Below are 8,664 nucleotides of genomic sequence, written 5' to 3'. Positions count from 1 at the left end.
CTGTGATTGGCCTGTGATTGGCTGCAGCGGTCACATGGGCTGAAACGTCATCCCGGGAGGCCGGACTGGAGGAAGAAGCAGGGAGTTCTGGGTAAGTATGAACTTCTATTTTTTTTACACGTTGATTTATATTGTGATCGGAAGTCACTGTCCAGGGTGCTGAAAGAGTTACTGCCGATCAGTTAACTCTTTCAGCACCCTGGACAGTGACTATCCACTGACGTCGCCTAGCAACGCTCCCGTAATTACGGGTGCACACACGTAGTCACCCGTAATTACGGGAGCCCCATAGACTTCTACGGGCCTGCCCGTGCCGTAATTACGGCCTAAAATAGGACATGTTCTATATTTTTTAACGGCCCGGGCACCTTCCCGTAAGCATACGGGGAGGTGCCCGTGGCCAATAGAAGTCTATGGGCCCGTAATTATGGGCCGTAATTACGGCCCGTGATTACGGGCGTTTTTACGTTTGTGTGCATGGGGCCCTTCCAATAAACAAAAAAAGTATTGTTTGTAATAAATCCTCTGAAAGATTAAGCTTTAGCGTGGGCCCCTCCTAATGTAGAAAGGAATAGTAATCTTCTGAATGATTTCTATGACTTTATCACTGTTATGAAACAAGATTTTTATGATTCTAATTGTTGTGCCACAGATGAATCTAAACTGAATAATCTGCGGCAAGGAAGTCGTTCTGATGCTGAATACACAGCAGTATTTCACCACTGGTAAGTTGATATCTCTTGTAATCTAGCAGACCAGAAGAGCCAATTTCTTTGTGGGCCCTCGGAACATAAGGGCTCATTCACACGAACGTGAATCTCGTCCGTGTGACGGCTGTTAAAACAACGGCTGTCACACGGACCCATGCATTTCAATGGGGCCGTTCACACGACCGTCGTTTAAACGGAGCGTGTCAACGCTCCGTTGAAAAATAGGACATTTCCTATTTTATTGCGTGGCATGCATCCCCCCATAGACTGTAGTCTATGGGGGATCCGTGACATAGCGGCCTGCACGGATCCACCTCGGATGTGGAAAACGGCAGTTTTTCACGTCCGAAGTGGGCTACGTTGGAAGCCCAGTTGGGGGACTTAATTCAATTGTACATTCAAATTGGTTCAGACACTTACTGAAAGAAGAAAGGAAAGATTGCGGGCATTTGCAAATAATCCTGCCTTCTTCTTCGGTCAATCAACTCAGTAAAATATTGAATTTGGACTGAAAAATACAATCAATTTCTCTTCTGACACAGGATGAAGACTAGTTGCTGGTACCAGAGTCTAACTTTTTAGTGCCATTACACATCTGCACTAAAACACCTGAGATTTTTTGTTCTGCTATACTTGACTCTGGGGCTGGTGGAAATATCATAGACATAACTTTTGTTCACAATAATAATATCTCATTGTTGACAATGTCTGCACCAGTAGACATGGATCATCTGGGCCTGTTAATTTTGAGACTATGCAGCTTCAATTTCTCATCAAGAAGTTATATATTTCCAACTGACTGTGTCTCCAAAGTTTCCAGTTGTTTTCAGGATTCCTTGGCTTTGTACTTACAATCCATCCGACATTACAGAGGGTTCAAGAAAAGATTGTTGAGAGTTTGCACGATTTTAAAAAGCTATTTAAATACACAGCTCCATCTTTTCACGTGGGGTACAAAGTGAGGCTTTCCACAAAAAATTAAAGCTCAAAATACTTTCTCCAAAATTGGGCCAGAAATATATTGAGCCATTGTAAGTTTCTGCTCTAATAGTCCTAAGGGTATGTGTACACGATAGCAGGCTTTTACGTCTGAAATTACAGACTGTTTTCAGGAGAAAACAGCTCCGTTGTTTCAGACGTAAATGCTCCTCCTCGCATTTTGCGAGGCATCATTGACGCCCGTAATCTTGAGCTGTTCTTCATTGAATTCAATGAAAAACGGCTCAAATTACATTTCAAAGAAGTGTCCTGCACTTCTTTGACGAGGCAGTCATTTTACGCGTCGTCGTTTGACAGCTGTCAAACGACGACGCGTAAACGACAGGTCGTCGGCACAGTACGTCGGCAAACCTATTCAAATGAATGGGCAGATGTTTTCTGATGTATTGGAGCCGTATTTTCAGACGTAAAACGAGGCATAATACGCCTCGTTTACGTCTGAAAATAGCTCGTGTGAACCCAGCCTTAACTATGAAGGGGCATTCTGTTTTTCATTGATTTCCCTTTAAGCTATTTTAGAAAAATCATTTTCCAAGCCGGAATTTGCCTCCTCCACCACCACCACCACAGTGAATTTGCAAGGTGAAGAAGAATATATTGTTCACAAGATCTTGGACTCAAGAATTTATCGGAATAAATTGCAATACTTGATCAAGTTGAAGGGGTTTGGCTCTGCGGTGAACTCTTGGGAAGCAGATGCTTATGAAAGAATTTCATACAAGATACCCCGGCAAGCCGGCCCCTGGGACGTCCGAGGGCATGGAAGAAGGGTGTACTGTCAGAATTTGAACCATGTAACTCCAGTGTCCCAGTGACTAGCACATCTCATTGAGCCACTGGTGCTGTTGGACAGCTCCAGTTTTGGATTTCATGTCTATCTTTTCTTGATTCCTGCCGCTCTGGATCCCTTGCCTTGATTTCTAGATTGGTCTCACCCTTTTGGCTTACTATGAGTCTGAACATTGCCCTTCCTAATTGCCAGACTATTGGGCTTCTTGCTTGTGGTCTAGTGCCTCCCTGCCTCACATTACTACCAATTGCCATTTATCTGTGTACCAAACTTTTTACTGACCAGATCTCTGCCTCACGTAACTACCAATTGCTGTTTATCTGTTGCGGAACCCTATACTTTTACTTGTTACTCTTGCCGTTTGCACCCTCCTGCCTGATCGTTTCAGCCACTGGACTATGAATTTGCCACAGTCCCAGACAGCTCTGTACTTATTGATTTGACACTAATTGAATGTGAATACACAACTTGTATGCAACTGCCTTTAAATACTCATTTATATGGTGGTAAGGGCTGAAATGTTTTCTTTTTAGGTGAATAAAACTTTATTTTTGTATCTATTTGGAGTGCTGCCTATCTCTCCTTTTTATTAGATTGGTGAAAACCAGGCATCCATAGGGATCTGGGGGTCTGTATTAATTCACTTTGGGGTCTGTATTAATACATTTTATGGTCTGGGGTTTGTATTAATTCATTTTGGGGCCTTTAGTTATTTAATTGGGAATTTAATGTCTAATAATTCATTTTGGGATCTGGGGGTCTTTATTCTTTTATTCTGGGGTCTGTCTTTAATAATTCAGAAGTCTGTTTAAATTAAGTTTGGGGGCTGATGAAGAAATTATGTGATTCAAGGGCATTGGGTCGAGGGTGTTTGGGGTCATGGCCTATAAGAAGAAGATAGGGCATGTGTTTGTAAATATTTTGGCTCGTCCATGATTTATGGCTCAGTTGTCCAGAAAAAAAACAACTAAAGAGTAAGATGGTAACTCTGATGACAATTCCATTGATGCCACACTAAAGGAATTTCACAGTACTAGAGAATCGTACATAATCCAATTGGAATCATGAGCAACTATATATATTTTTAGAAGATCTACTATTGAAGAGGTTTCGTCATCATAGCGCTCCTTACCCACATACCCAATGAAACCACAGAAATAGTAGATCCGTAGAGCCACATATTAATGACGTAGAATATGTTTAATAGATATAAGTACAACAGTCCTCTAACTATGGCAGTGGAATGCATGACGTAAGATTATAGAGAAAGATTAAAAAATTTGTTTTATTAACCTTTTAAATTTGTGTCTGGCAATCTATTTCGAACAATGCTGAAACCAGCCTAATATCTTACATGTATCCAGAGATTTTCTTCAGGCTTGCAGCTCGGAGGGCGTGTCCTTTATGCTGCAGCTCCTCCCCCTCCCTGTCATAACTTGTATAGGCATATCATTCTGTTTCATTGCTCCTGCCTCCTCTCTAGGAGGAGCTTTACAAATATCCCCCATACATGTCTTTTTAGAGGGAGAGCCCAGCCCTATGTAATTGATGAAGACAAGTTGTGTTTCTGAATACAAGCTTCCCTACTCCTTTACTGACAAGCAGAGAAGGCATTTTCTATTGGCTGGTGGCAGTTGGAGAGTGGAACTGAGCACGTGCATCCTCCATTATTTAGCTCAGTAGGAGGACGTTCACGTTACTATACAGATTGAACACCAGGGGGAGCCATTATAATGAAGTAAAGGGAATACCTTGCAATTGGAACATTTTTGTAACATATGGTAAATCACAAAACGAATAAATTGTTTAATGCTGAATTATATTGCTTTAAAATCTTAGTGACCAGCCTAGTTTAGGTCTTAAAGGGGTTTTCCCACGAGGGACATTTATGACATATCCACATATTACGCTATTTCCGTAACTCCCATAGTAGTGAATAGCAGTTACAGAAGCAGCGTAGCATGCGAGCTACGCTGTTTCCGTGACTACCATTCAGTTCTACAGGGCTTACGAAAACAGCGTAGCTCAGCGAGCTACGCTGTTTTCACCTTCATGGTCGGAAATCAGCTGACACACAAAGAGGTAGAACAGGGTTTAGGAGCCCCGTTCTAGAGATAGGTGGGACCCGCATCTATCTGACATTTATGACATATCCTGTGGATATGTCATAAATGTCCCTCGTTGGAAAACCCCTTTAATGGCCAAGCAATTTTTTAAGTTTCAAAGAGCTATAATTTTTTTTTTCCCCAGTCGACATAGCTGTATAAGGACTTGTTTTTTTGTTGAACAATTTATATTTTATAATTGTACCATTTTGGGGTGCATATCATTTATTGATGAACTTTTATTAACTTTTTTTGCGGGAGAATAGAAAAAAATCTTTTTCGCCATTCTTTTTTGCTTCCTAAATTTACGCCGTTTACCATATGGTATAAATAACAACTTTATTCCACGGGTCGTTATGATTGCGGCGATACCAAATTTATATAGTTTTTTTATGTTTTACACAGTAAAAACACTTATTTTCAAAATTATTTGTTTTTTTGTGTTGACATATTTGAAGAGCCATAACTTTTTATATTTCTGTCGATGCAGCTGTATGAGGGCTTTTTTTTTTGCAGGTAGTTTTTATTGGTACTATTTTGGAGTACATTCGACCTCTACATCACTTTTTATCAAATTTTTTTGTAGGCACGATGAACAGAAAACAGCAATTCTTTTTTATGGCGTTTACTGTGTGGGTTAAATATTGTAAGCGTTTTATAGCTGGGGTCATTACGGATGCGGCGATACTAAATATGTGTAACTTTTTTACTTGAAAAAGTGGGGTTTTCCATTTTTTTTTACTTGAGATTTGTATTTATTTATATAATATATAAACCTTATTAAACTTTTTTTTAACTTTTTTCTTGGTTCCACTGGGGGACTTTACTATGCGATCATTTGATCACTTTTATAATACACTGCAATACTTCTATACACCTGTCAATTCTGCCTGGAAAAATCAGCACTGTTTTTTTTAAAGTGGTTTTTCACCACATGCGTTTTTTGACGCGTTTTTCGATGCAATTTTTGCCACGTTTTCTCGCGGTGTCTGGTAACGTTGTGTGCTTGGCGGCGCTGGACACAGGGAGAGGGAAAGCGCGGCTTCATTATGTGCTTGGCGGTGCTGATTTACAGGTAAGAGAGCAGTGCTTCATTGTGTTGGTCGCTGCTGAACACTTGGCAAACCCACAATGCAGCACTGCTATCTCTCCTGGTGATCAACATTGCCAAGTACACAATGCAACTGCTCTCTCCTGGTGATCAGCACCGCAAGGACGGAGTTCAGTAACCGCTCTGTAAAAGAAAAAGTCACCAAAAGTTGGCAGCTCTCTCTCCTATGTGCACCCCCCAAATCTGGTGTTTAGTAGCTGTGGTCTTTCCTATGTGCAACCCCCCAAGCTGGTGTTCATTAGTCACTTTCTCTCCTGTGCGCACCCGCCCCCCCCCCCCCAAGCTAGTATTTAGTAGCCACTGTCTCTCTTGTGTGCTGTTCCCCCTAGCTGGTGTTCAGTAGCTGCGGTCTCTGCTCTGTGCACCTCCCAGCTGGTGTCCAGTAGCCTCGTATGCACTACAGAGGGATCATCTTTGCAAATAAACTCAGAGACAAGGGTTATACTGAAAGGTAAGTTTAATTAACGGATTTATTATTTTATGTCACATACATGGTAACGGTTTGTCTTATATTACTTCCATGTTTGCATGGCACACTGAGTACTAGATCATTGATTTTTTTTATCGGCACACCAAACAAAACAGGGTTTGTCTACCCCTGTTCTAGAGGGTTGATGTTGAGAGAATTTTTTTTCTTTGCCTTTAAATATTTAACATTTATTTTTGCATTTTCTATTGATATCTTTGTAAATCCTAAATCCTCAATATCTTTACTCCTCTATATTTTAAATGCTCTAAATTTTTGTCTTATTAGATCTAAAACTTGGATGACATCTTCCATTCTGATTCTTCACTTTGCTAAGCATTTGCAACCATAGCCATGCCTCAAACCTCATTCGACACGTTTTGTCTAATATTTTTCACGACTGTTCTTGTCTTTGTTGCATTATACCACAGTTTTTGAATGCTTTATTCTATAGCATTTTGAAACTGGTTTGACTATTATCAGACTGGGATTCCTTATGCCCCCCAAAGGATATGATTGTAAGGGCCCACCATCCCATCATTTGCACACACAGGACATATTATCAATAAGATCTGATAGGTTATTTGTGAATTATCCCATAAGCCAGCTCCAAAGGAGGTCGTCTTCTGCTGGACATTTGGGACCCTGTTGCCCTAGGGTCCCATTATTGCATCAGAACCTGGGCCCGCTAGAGGATTCTATGGTAATCTGCTGGGCCAGTATAACCCTTACTTTTACTCTTCATTGTAAGAAAATAATCTTTATTGCCTAAATGTAGGTCATGATTTGTTGAAAAAGGTTCTTGAGCTTGGTATAAGGTTTATTTAAAAGCGCACTTTATATTCCTGCACGTTGTAATATATCTTCTTCAGTCATTTACCTCTAAGGCTATGTTCACACGAGGGCGTCCGTAACGTCTGAAATTACGGGGATGTTTCAGCCTGAAAACATCCCCGTAATTTCAGCCGTACCGGAATGTGCAGGCGCTTGAACGCCGCGTCAATTACGGACGTAATTGGCGCTGCTATTCATTGGAGTCAATGAATAACGGCTCCAAATACAGCCAAAGAAGTGACAGGTCACTTCTTTGACGCGGGCGTCTATTTACGCGCCGTCATTTGACAGCGGCGCGTAAATTACGCCTCGTGTGAACAGACAAACGCCTGCCCATTGCTTTCAATGGGCAGATGTTTGTCAGCGCTATTGAGGCGCTATTTTCGGACGTAATTCGGGGCAAAAAGGCCCGAATTACGTCCGTAAATAGGCCGTGTGAACATACCCTGAGAGCAGATCTTGAAGACTATGGGTACAATAATAGTACTGTTTGTGGACATCCTGCACTTTCATAGATGAGGTATTCATCCATGAGAAACTCTTCGTACTCATACCTCATTCTAGAAGTGCTGTTTCTAGACGACAACTGTGTTGTCGTCATAGCCATGGTCCTCAAGATCTGCTCTTGGGTATGAATAACCCAAGGAGATTTATTATGACTATGAGCACACCATAATATGGAAATGACATAACAATAAAATACAATGGCGATCATGCATAGACATTGTAATAATATGAAGTATTTAATGGCAGGATTAGAACAGCGCAGCACATTTATAATAGCATTTACCACTTGTTAAAGGGGTTTTCCCATCTTGGACATTTATGGCATTAATGTCCGATAGATGCGGCTCCCACCTTGGGACCCGCACCTATCTCTAGAATGGGGCCCCCTAAACACTGTTCTACTGTACCCTGCTCGGCTCCCGGCCACATCCAGAGTAGCTCACTGAGCTACGCTGTTTCCGTAACTCCTGTAGAAGTGAATGGGAATTATGGAGACAGCGTAGCATGGCAAACTACATTGTTTACGTAGCTCCAGAGTTCCAGAAACAGCGTAGCTACCGGTACTACGCTGTATCCGTAACTTCCATTCTCTTCTATGGAAGTTAAGGAAACAGCGTAGCTCGGTGAGCTTGGCTGTTTCTGTAACTCCCGACCACCTAGTCAGGAAGTTTCCGGTAGGCACCGGGTGCTGAACAAGGTAGAATGGGGCTTAGGGGGTAGAGATATTGTGCAGGTCCCAGAGGTGGGACAAGCATCTATCAGACATTTATGGCATATCCTGTGGATATGTCATAAATGTCCAAGATGGGAAAACCCCTTTCACTTTTTTTTTTATTTATTAGCAGGTAGGATTTTATTCTTGAAACCACAGAACTTTAGAAATACAGAAAAAAAATTCCACCGTCATTTCAAAAACATGCTGCAACCCCACTATCATAGGGAATTAATTTGTGTCACCTCATTCAGAATCGAAATAATACACAAGTATGATTTTGGTTTTGAACCTCAGTGCTCTTATGTACCCCTAAGGACATTTTAATTCTGAAACATTTAGGTGTCATTACACAGTTTTTAAAAAAAACGGTTTCTTTATCAAAATCACAACTGCAAATCGCAGAAAGAATGCAGCAAAAAAAGCATGT

This window comes from Rhinoderma darwinii, chromosome 6 (genome assembly GCF_050947455.1).
Source record: "Rhinoderma darwinii isolate aRhiDar2 chromosome 6, aRhiDar2.hap1, whole genome shotgun sequence".
Taxonomy (NCBI): Eukaryota; Metazoa; Chordata; class Amphibia; order Anura; family Rhinodermatidae; genus Rhinoderma; species Rhinoderma darwinii.
This window is presented reverse-complemented; position numbering follows the sequence as displayed.